We start from the raw sequence: 12,177 nt of genomic DNA on the forward strand, positions 1-12,177 counted from the left end.
AACGTAAATTTTTTTAATATTTCCCATAATAATTTATTATTATTACGGCCCATGCCTAGTTTATAATAAATTTATAAAATTTAAACTTATATTTAAGATTTTACAGTATAGATAATGATGTGTTTTAAAAACAGCAATATTAACACAATTTTTTATTTCATTCGGTAACTCATTGAATTAATAAAACATTTATAAATTAGATTTGGCTTATCTATTTTAGTTCTGAATGATGACAACTTAATTATAATGTATTAATGTCATGATTTTCATTTATGTATACGACAAAATATTTATCAGTGCATACGTATACTTTTTCATTTAAAATGGATCTTTTGCATCTGAAGTCTGTCTATTTTTGAATCCGGTGCTATAAACAAACTCAATGGGCAATAACTAAAGTGTGGTTCATGAAATGTTTTGTAGGCCATTCTCTTAAGCCCTCTAGACCTTTTCATAAATCAAATTTGTTTTGCTAACTTTTAAAGAGAATACGATATTTGTTCATCGAATTTAAGTTTGTTATCAATTATAATGCCTAGATGTTTTATGGATTTTATAGGTTCTATTACATCACTGTTTACTTTTAGTTCAAATAAATCGCACTCGCTTATATTTTTTCGATTAATTATCATGTATTTAATTTTTGTTACCTTAGATTTTAAAGTAATTGCACACAAGACTCAATTATATACATAAGATTGTGTCGATAGTTCAAAAACAACAATTTTTCATAGTATTGTTTTGATTTTACGATACCAAAATAAATTGTTCAAAGATTTCTAACCAATGAAAATGAGTTTTTGAGTGATATTTGAATACAAATAGATTGTAAATCATATAAAATCATCAAATTTTAAGCAGAAAATTCATAAGAAAAACGAAAAGCAGTTTTTTTGACATTATGGATACAAACACTTCTTTCGTAAAAGGAAGCACGCTCCGTATCGACACAACCTTATATAATTGAATGATATGAATTGCACATATGCACCATTTATATAAATTATCTTGATCGTTTTGTGATTTTGAACCAGCTGATGTAATATTTGTATCACTAATGCTAAGAGGGCATCATCTGCAAACAATTTAATCTTATATTATTTTACTGCATCAATAACATCATTTATGTATCTCAGAAATAATATGCAAATGTATGTAGGTGCCAATATTGAGCCTTGTGCTAATTCTAAAGGAACTACTTAAGTTTGTCCACTGTCCATTTCTTGTACTATTGGTTTGTTTTACTTAAGGTATTTCGCAAGCATATTCTTCTATTTATCGGTCTAGACTCTTAAGGCTTTTGAGTGTTTTTCGCTTTTTTCACTGGTACAATAGTCAATATCTTCCACCTTTGAGGAACATTGCCCGCTTCCATCCTTTGGTCTATAATTTTTGAATAAAAATACCATATACCGATTATTCAATATAATCTTTTAGAATACCATCGGTAACAGTTTTTTACGTACACAATTTGAACAATATCACAAGATGATACTCCAATAAATTTGAATAATTTGTTGTGTTGATTTATATTGATGTTTTAGTCGAATAAGCGTATATTAATGTTTATTTCAAAAATGTCATCAAAAAAAGTTATTTTATTATCTTACAATTTGTGCCTCTATTACTCTATCTTCACTAGTATAATTTATGGTTTGTTTTAAGTTTCTCCACATTTTCTTACTATTATTTTGACACAGTAGAATTTTCCTTTCCATTGTATTACTTTTTTTTCTTTTTAATTAACTTCTTTGTACTAATTTAATTATGTATATCGCAATTTCCGGTTTGAATTGCTTTAGTACACATACACATTTTAAGTTGAAGTGGTACGGAGTTCTTAAGTTAAATTGTTAAATAAATTAATTTCAATATAAAACTTAAAATCTCTGCATCTCAAAGAGTATTAATATTATCGATTTGGTGCCAAAAACTATACAAGTTAGTTATTTTACAATTTTTCTGTAGCTAGTGTTGTTTACGAGATAAATCCAAAAAAACGCGAATTTCATGGTTAGGGTTCCCGTACTACCCCGCAGGTGCAAGTTTTAACTTTACCGCAATGGAGGCTTTTGTAGAACGTTCAATTCTGAGGAATACCTAATGACGGGTGAGATAATTCCATCAAATGCCGCTGAATTTTAAAATTAAAAAGAAAAAAAAATCAAGTTTTACGTGTATTTTAGATGAAAAATCTTTACAGGCCCTGGTCTAGTACTTAATATTAATATTAAAAGCTCAAACTTTCAGGAAATTTTTTTTTTGTTATTTCCAACAAAACTTCACCATGAGATCGAAAAAAAATTAAAAAACAAGTAAGGAAAGGCTAAGTTCGGATGTAACCGAAAGTTTTATACTATCGCAAAGTCAAATGGTATACTCGTTTGAGATTTCTTTGCGGATTGACCGATATTTTCGGTAGAAGGTTAACTATAGGCACTGGGGTCCACATATTCAGTACCTAAGGGCGTGTATAGTTTTGGTTCGATTTAGACAGTTTTAGGTCACAAGGTGGCATACTTTAAACGTACTATTCACGCAAAGTTTTACCTCGATTAAATCATTGTTGCTTGATTTGTATACTGGAAAGTGAAAAAATCAGATGAAATTTAAAATGGTGTTATATGGGAGAGAGGCGTAATTGTAATCCGATTTGTTTGCACTATAACATAGAACATGAGAAGAATTTTATGTACCGAATTTGGTTGAAATCGGTTAAGCAGATCCCAAGATATGGGTTTACACCTATAAGAGGGCGGTGCCACGAACAATGTCTAATTTTGAACGCGGCTCCTATAAAGTCAGCTCATACGATTCCTGTGTTAAAATTTAATGACTCTGGCGTGTTTAGTGCTTGAGTTATCGCGCTTTTAGTAGTTTTTAACAGTACCGTTATATTGGTTGTCACCCGATTTCACCCATTTTCACACCGTAGATAGAGGTGCTAAAAACATTTGTTCTCAGTGAATTTTGTTATTATAGCTTTAGCAGTTTAGGAGATATGCACATTAAACCTATTAGAGGCGGAACCACGCCCACTTTAAAAAAAATTAAATTGCAGATGCCCCTCATTAATGCGATCCTGTGTGCCAAATACCAGCCTTGTATCTTATTGTGGAGCTTAGTTATGACAATTTATTTGTTTTTGATTAATGGCGTTTTGTGCGTGCGGCAGTAGTCCGATTATGCCCATCTGCAATACCAACTGTCTTACGGTATCAAGAAACATGTGTACCAAGTTTCATATATATATCAGACAGTCACCCGGATTTCAACTCGTCTCTTCATCCTGATCATTTATATATACATAACCCTATATCTAACTCAATTAGTTTTAGGTGATACAAACAACCGTTAGGTGAACAATACTCTTATACTATTATACTCTGTAGCAACATGTTGCGATGGTATAAAAAGCACCCTAATATATATAAATGATCAGCGTGGCGAACTGAGTCGATTTAACAACGAAGTTATCATTTTTTAGATAACGAATACATGCTGAACAGTTTCTACTAAATGCATAGACATCCAGTTCAATATTCAGAACGAGGCAAATGTTCTGTGTGAATTAGACCGCCTTGGTTAATGTCAATGACTCTTTTTAGCGCGTTTTTTTTTTGTTGATATTTTTGTTGGTTTGTGGTTTACGACAATTTAGTGTGGGCTTCTTTGTGATGGTTTGCTTTCAGTTATGTCCGGAATTTAAATAATTAATGAAGATTTTATTTATTTGAATCACTGTCTTACAAATAATTTCATATAACACTATATTGTATTTCCTATTTTATTTTAGCTAACTCTGCTTGTAAAACCCATACTAGTATATTGGTCAAATTAATATATGTTACAGTTTCTCACAAAAGAATATATGTATGTGTTATACTTTACCAAAATTTAACGAAAAACCGAAAGTGAAACTTCAAATCCAATTAGGCAATCCAACAATGCTCAAATTGGACGAGTTGTCAACAGAACGAAGTCATCACTGCGACACGTCATCCAGACTTTCAAAAAAACGGTTAATCCGCGTTTAACCACTTCCAAATAGCAGAAGATGTAAAAAATACGATTTAAAAAAACTATATGCAGCGACACAGTAAGAAAAATATTAAAAAGCGTTGGATGTTGTGGCACGCAGTACGACATTCATTTCCTTAAAAAACCGTGTGAAGCGCATTGTATTCGCAAACGAACATATAATCAAGCCTATATCTTTCTGGGAATCGGTTTTATGGTCGGATAAGACCAAATTGAGTTTATCGAAAATATAATGAAAAAGTGCTGACAAATTAGGATTGCCAAACGTGTTTTGTTTCCAACAGGGCAATGACCCTAAGCATACAGCGGAACTTGTTCGCCTTTGGCTTCTTTATAATGCTACATAACAGCTACATTCACCTGACCTCAATCCAATTGAGCATTTATGGGCTCTATTGAAGCGCAGAATTCGCACATTCATTACCAGCAAAGAAATGCTCAAAATCGTTATATTGGACGAATGGAGTAAAATGGAGTCAGCCCAAGATACGAGAAAATAAGTACATTCCATGCCTAAACGTCGATGAGCGGAGACTTTTTCTGTTTAAGCTAATTGTTTTTAAACTGAAAATGAGCTCTGTGGATTATATTTATTAAATAATTTGAAAAAAAGTAAATTTTTTTTAAGCGAAAAGATATGATTTAATAACAAAAAAAATTTCTTAATCGGTCAATTGGTCAAACTTTTATTTTAGCTCAAAAGATTTTGTACCCAGTGAGCGGAGACTTTTTCTACCTAGTGTATGGTAGATCGTCAAAAAAACTTCGAAACTAGGACATTGTAGCAACTACGAATTCGGTTTCTAGATGATTCTTGCAATTTGTCATCAATAAACGCATATCATTTATGTCTCTTGTCTCATTTTTTATGATGCTGTTGACTTACTCAGCCGTTCTTCCCTTACTGGCGTAAATTTCAACCGGTTTTCAGATACTCAGTTTTTGATACATCCCTTGAATTAAAGCTGACTCGAAACTTCTTTCTTTGCTAGAACGTATTTCCATTGGAACACCGAATCTCGTTACCCACTTGTTGATGAATGCGCCCGCTACTATTTCAGCCTCTTGATTGGAAATTGTGTATACTTTTGGCCATTCGTTGGAATGGTCCTTGACTACCAAAACGCATTTGTTTCCTAAATGATTTGTGGGAAAGGTTCATCCACATTCATGGCAAATCGCTCGAGTGGCGCACTTGAATTGTACTGCTCATCTGACCATGACTCCTGGACTTTACCCTTCAGCTACAAAACACTAGGCACCGTTTTTGATTGACGATAACTTAGCCAATGAAACTTTTGCTTTAACTTCAGAAAGGTTGTCGTGATTTTCAAGTGCCCTCTACTTGAACCGTTTTGAAGCTCGTTGGGAACTTCAGGAATTCTAAACTTCGGAACAACCATAAGTGCTTGAAAGATTTGCCCATTTTCGCTATTCCATACTCGATGCAAGCAGCCACACACCAACTTTACACTGCTTCGCTCTTCCCAATATGCTTTTACGGCTGACCTTCCGGTAGTTATTTCTACACTCGTTGTACTTTTGCTCCACTAGCTCACTTATTACACCTTGCAATTCTATACCTTCTTGCGAATAGTCATCCGTTTCAGGTTTAATTTTATCCTGTTCTTCCACCTGTGAGGGCAACTGTGCTGTTATACACGTTTCGTGCTCACCCGACTGTGAGGACCCTTGTGCTGGTATACACGCTTCCTGCTCTTCCAACTGTAAGGACACTTGTACTGGTATACAAGCTTCTTCCTCTTCTGACAGTGAGAACCCTTGCACTGGTACACACGCTTTCTGCTCTTTCAACTGTGAGGTCATGCCTGCATTAATATATGTGAACCCTGCTTATCTTTATTTCTAATTTCAACAAGTTAACGCTCATTATTCGAGCTTACAACTTCGTATTTATATCTCAATTGCTCTTTACACGGCAACACTCTAACCATAACACAATCCGGCAGCTGTTATATGTATAGTAGATCCAGAGAATGTAAATGAATAGAGAAGGCGCAAATGTTAAGTGAAATATTATTGTGTACTAATTTTTTGTTCCAGATGAGGGAAAAATATAACTTCGAAAAAGAAAAATACACCACCCAATGTGCGAAACGGAGAAAAGGCTATAAATAGACACAACGAATGAAAAATCGATGCGCAGACCTATTTAGATTTGTGTTTTCAATTTCAATGATATGGCAAAATTTATAATTAAGAAAAGCCTTTTAAATTAAAAGAGAAGATTACTGGCAAAACCTTCAGAATTCATAATAAAATAAACATTTTATATGAAATTTTTCAAACATTTGTATGTGTATAAGAACAAAGGGTAATAATATAACTATGGCTAAAGCGGCCGCGTTTCCACTTTTGTGGTGGCTTAGGTCGTAAGCGTGAAGGAGTTAAGCTGAATTCGAATACGAGCATATACGTTCGAATCCTAACACTCATGAAAATTAAATTTTATTTAATTTTTTATTTTATTAATTGGAATCTTAGTATATAATATCTCAATTCAATTACTTTAATAGCAAAATTTACTTCCTGAGATAATTCAAATATTTCAAGGAAATATGTTCATATGTTTACGTTTATTGAATGTTGCCTTATTTATAAATATTTACGCAAATGTGGCAATCACACATACATTCTTAAATACACGTACGCTGATTCTTGCTTCTTCTTGCCCCGCACAAGCAAAGACTTTTGTGTACGCTTTTTGTTTTGGTCAGAAGAAAGTTGAACGATCGCATGCAAGGAGGGGTCAGAGGCGCACTGCCACATAATTATTTCAGATATAATTTTATTAATCGAATTTATTTTAAAAACGATTATAAGTATGACAATTATATTTATGTATTTATATTTTTACGTATATAGTTATTATATTACGAAAATAAGTCATAAATGTATCAGTATTTTTCAATACAAATGTTGCTTGATTTTAATAATAATAAACTATGAGTCCTCACTTGAAACGCCTCTGTCATGGTGATATGCCATGGAAGTAACGCCAAGTTCGCGCGGACAGTGTGTTGTTGAAAAAAATAAAATGACGCCTCTGTCGACAAACATACATATGTACATACATATGAGCTCGCATACATATTGACACCAAATTGTGCAAATCGTCATGGAGTTGACAAAATTTGTTTCAATTGACAATCTTGCGACAATGTCAGTCGCCTATGTTGTCATGTTTGTCCTTTTGGCAGTGCTTTGCTTTGAAAATCGACTTATGCTCTTTTGAAATACTGCGATTACCAACTGGGCTTTATTTTCATAGTGTCGTTTTTAGATAAAATGAGCTAAATCGACAAACTATGAAATAATGATAATAAATACACAAATAAAAGTAATATATGGAGTGTGCTTAGAATATATAGAAATAGTTAAAGAATTCATATGAATCACAATTTTATATAAATTTTATGATTTAATGCCATATATAGTGCACAATATGAAATAAATTAAAATATTATTTTAACTCGCTAATAGGTCATGTTGCCAATTCTCCGTTCTAAAGGCGACATCAGACAAATTTTCCAATTTCTGATTTTTGGCATCGTCGTAAGAAAACAGCTTGTGGGCAACATGCAAACGCGAGGGGATAGGTAGGATTGTCAGTGGTGGTTGTCAAATTGAATTTTTCTCGTTTTACTGAAACTATTCAAGTTCAACTTCATTCATTCATTTTATAAACTTAATTTTCGCGTATTTGCCTAGGAATTCCATATGAAAACCAAATGTGGTTTACCAGGCGCACAGAAAAAATAGAGCAAACGCACATTTCTTATGAATGAATTTGTTGTCGTTGTAATATGAAAGATTAAGAAAATATTGCGCGAGTTTGCTTGAATATTATTGATCGATGATGGTGCAATATGAATATTCACATAAAAATTGTACATTTGAAAGAAATATACGACGATAGCTGTTTGTGTACCTACTCGTTTTGATATTGGCTGCGGTGCTGCTAGTATAGCAGAATTCCTTATTGCAACATTAAATATTTTGCCTAAGTTCAAATCCTATCACAAATATTTTTCTATTCTTTTTTATTTTTATAAACATTTTTTTGTTTTATTACATGACATTTTAATTCTAGTTTCATTATTATTTTCCTCATTATTTACATTTTCTCTCATAAGTCAATTATTTTCCTTTTTATTATTTTAATTTTTGTTCATGCGCATACCAAAAAACCTACATATGTACATTTTGCTTATAGAGTGGTGTATTTCGTTGCGTTGCCTAATAAGGTGGTGAAATTTTATTTTTGAACTTGCGCGTTTTCGTTAGCACAGCTAACATTTGTGCCTTCTCTATTCATTTACATTCTCTGGTAGATCGTTAACAAAACTTCGCTACTAGAACACTCTACGAATTCGCTGTCTCGTTGATTCTGGCAATTTATCGTCGATTGGATTTTGTTCTATCATCTGTGTTCGTCTCAATATGCTATAATGCTATAAAAAAATCAAGACACACAATGCATTAAAGAAAAAGCCGAATGCACTTCCCGATGTATCGACAGCGAAATTTCCTTGACTGCAAATTTCGTCTTGAACAATTGAAGACAACCGCATTAGTACACAATTAAATGAAATTTAAATATTTTATTCAAAGTGACATTTTTTATGCAAAAATTATGTAAATATAAATAGGCAATTCACAAGCTTTGTCTTATGTCTTATGTCGTATTTCAATAGTCTTAAAAAATACGACACTTGTGAGCACCCCTTAATTGTTGTATGTCATAAAATGTAATATTTCTACGCTTCACCAGCTGGTAGTGAAAAATTAAGAATACAAAAATGCCACGAAAAAGTGACAAAACAAAAATAAAGCTTCTTCATGTTGAAACGGCAGCATTTTGGTTCACATTGCAAACACAGAAACAACAAATTATTTTTATATTTCACTTTCCTTCAACTTAATTTACCTGCATATCGGTGCTTCCTTCCATATTATTAAAGAAATTGATGAAATTTATTTATTTTAGACACCTAAACGCCAACAATAAAAAAAAACAGATACGCTAATAGAATAGCACACTCAAAAAACATACCTCGCCGTGTTGTATTTGTCGTATTTCAATTTTGTATGGGAAACAACAACAGTGTCGATATGGCAGTCATAAAAAAATAAGACACAATATGACGATATGACACAATATGACACCTTGTGAATACCCTAAATGATTTATTTGTTTTAAATTATTTCAATTATTATTACAAATGATATATCTGATATTTAATGCTTCTGTTGGTAAAATAACCTGAGCCTTGTTAGAACTTGGAATAATTTTACATTACCCATATTAGTGGCATCACTACAGCTGCCCATTGTCGTCGGCAGAATTAGAAATAGATTTAATTTGGCAACAGCGATGACTGCAAGTCTGCTGCCGTGAAGACGTGCTGTTGCGTACTATAGTCCAACATCTTCTCTACTTACACTTTCAATTATTGTGGTATTATTGGACCACGTATCTGAAATCAGCGTTGCCATCCTCTAGTTTTTATTGTCATTGATATTTTATTTATTACTTGTATTATACAATTTTTGATATAAATTAAACTTAAGTCCATTAAGTTAGACCTGCAAAATAAATAGATCCTTTAGCTATATATCAAAGAACTCTTACTTAATATTTTCGATTGTTGTCATTTAATTCCGCATCTAGTTGTGAAATGTTGTCATCTGATCATTCTGAAAATTTCAAAATATGTAGCTGTGGCAATGCTCATCTCACTATGAGACAGCTTCTCCAAACCTGTAAAAGTTAATTAATGTACGAGTATTAAAAATGGTATAATATATGTACCGGTCAATTTAGCAATCCGAAAATAATAGTGCTAGATTGTTGCATTTAGTGCAGCACCATTGGATCAATTAAATTTAATATTGTTAACAAACAATACAAATTGTAAATCAATAATTCACTTACCAACAAATGATTAGGGTTTTCCGCAATTTTCCGCCGAAGTTTACATATTATCCCACTTCTGATACCATGATTATTTTCCCACTCGGAGCATATGAAAGTAGGTATGTAGGTAGAGTAGCCGTCTGACGACGCACTTAGGCCTATGGAGCATACGAGCATATGAAAATATAGTTAAATTAATTTATAACTTTTTTGAAGAGTTATATTTTAATATGCCATACTCTATTCTGCATTGGCAGTTTTATCAGGTGGCATCATTGCCATGAAAAAATCACAAAGGGCAGCAGACGCTAAACTAGCGTCGTTTTTACGAATTATAATGATAATCTTAGGTGACCATATATTTTCCGGCAAAATCCGGAACGGTTTTTTGAGTCATCGGTTTTTTCCATATTATAATTCAGTGAAAATTGCGACATATAATGGGTGAGAGGGCAACACAATTTTAGAAATAAAACACAAATAATGGAAATGATAAAAGAATAAGTAATATTAAAAATGATTAAAAGATTTAATCACTGTCTGGTTCGATCGTTTGTATATCAATTGATGAAGTGGACGGTGTTTCCGGAATTGTTGAAGACGGCTTCGGTTTGACGTATTTCTCTTGTTGACTAATTTTTCGAAAAAGCTGGGGGTGCGATTTTAAATGAGTGAAAAATTCCAAACATGGAAATTTTCAATTATTCTTCACAAATAAAATCGATTTCACGGTGCTGACTTGTAGGCGAGTTTTTTTGTATGCCCACATTCTGTTAATGGTGGAAAATATGAGCTCCACTGTTTCCAATTAAAATTGAGAAAACGAAAATTGAGGTGAAATATTTAATTCGAAATTTTTTCATTTATAATTTAAATTGCTTCAAGTCATAGTTTTCTTTCTTCATTTTCTCCATTTCCTTTTACTTGCAACGGAAAATAATTGTGCTGATTGGATTTTTGCAAATTTTTCATTAAATGTTGCAAGTGTTTATAAATTGCAACTGCTGGAATATCATCGCCTATAATTTTCTTTATTGTTTCGTCAAAAATCATGGCCTAATGATTTAAAACTTAAAAAAATTTTTGATTTTGGAAAAATCTCAGTTAATAAAAATATATTTTCACCTGTAGGCAAAGATTTTCCTTAAGGCATCTCTGAAGCCAATGAACCGAGTTTTACAGTAACCAACCAGTTGATCGTATTCGTCATCAGAAATCTCGCAGATTGGCTTCAATGCTTCTGTGCGAATGGTGTGGATGTTTAAATGTGTGTAGATCTGAACAACCATACTCTCTATTTTAACATCAAGTGCATGCGTTACGAATCTCATTATGCGCGATATGCGCTGCACAACCTACACCAAATATGTTCGATTTTAATTTCTTTAATTTCGCAAAGATATTTCCTTCACTTCTCCGATCAACGCGACGGAAATTAATTGGCGATCAATTTATCAGTCAAATCAAAATTTTCCAAGACTCATTTAACCAATGAAAAAATCATATCCGACGTTTCACCTTTTTCTTATGAAAGTTCAATTACAAACAAATGAATCAGGCTTTCTGAAAATCATTCCCATGCGTATGGTGCAAAAACATTGGTTATCATCGCTTCAACTTTTCTTGAACACGAAAATTTTTTCCTTTGGAAACAGATTCTAAATATTTAGCGTAGTCGTTTGATCAACAAAAAAAAGTTTGAAAAAATTTGAATCGGATGATAGCTGCTGTTTTTTAAATGATTTTTTGAATAACGTCGACAATATTTTCACCTAAAAAAAAATGTTATATAGTAATAATTACTTAAATAAGGTAAAAAAGAATGTTGTAAGTAATCCAAAATCGTTTTATGATTTTGTCAACTACAAACGCATGATTTCCAAATTTCCGTCCGCGATGAAATACAAATCTATCATTTCAACTGACTATGTTATTATATCCAATATATTTGCAGAATTTTTTAAGTCAAACTACTGTAATAATTCTTCCAAAACTTTTCCTTATCAGCACATACTGTGTTCGAATACTTTAATTAACGCTCCAATTATTTCTGAAGAAGACGTCCTACTAAATTTAAATAAGTTAAAACCATATTTTAGTTATGGCCCAGACATGATACCCTCATGCTTTCTTAAAAATACTGCCAAATATATTTACTTGCCTTTGAAAAGGGTATTTAATTCCTCTCTTAAACA

The 12,177-nt window shown here is 32.4% G+C and overlaps 1 protein-coding gene across 2 annotated transcripts in view; it reads left to right on the forward strand.

The window, feature by feature from the left end:
- Cdk5alpha (Cdk5 activator-like protein) overlaps positions 1–12,177 on the forward strand; it is a 172,754-nt gene that overhangs the window by 1,199 nt on the left and 159,378 nt on the right. The window lies entirely within an intron of this gene.

The sequence above is a fragment of the Bactrocera oleae genome, chromosome 3 (genome assembly GCF_042242935.1).
Source record: "Bactrocera oleae isolate idBacOlea1 chromosome 3, idBacOlea1, whole genome shotgun sequence".
Taxonomy (NCBI): Eukaryota; Metazoa; Arthropoda; class Insecta; order Diptera; family Tephritidae; genus Bactrocera; species Bactrocera oleae.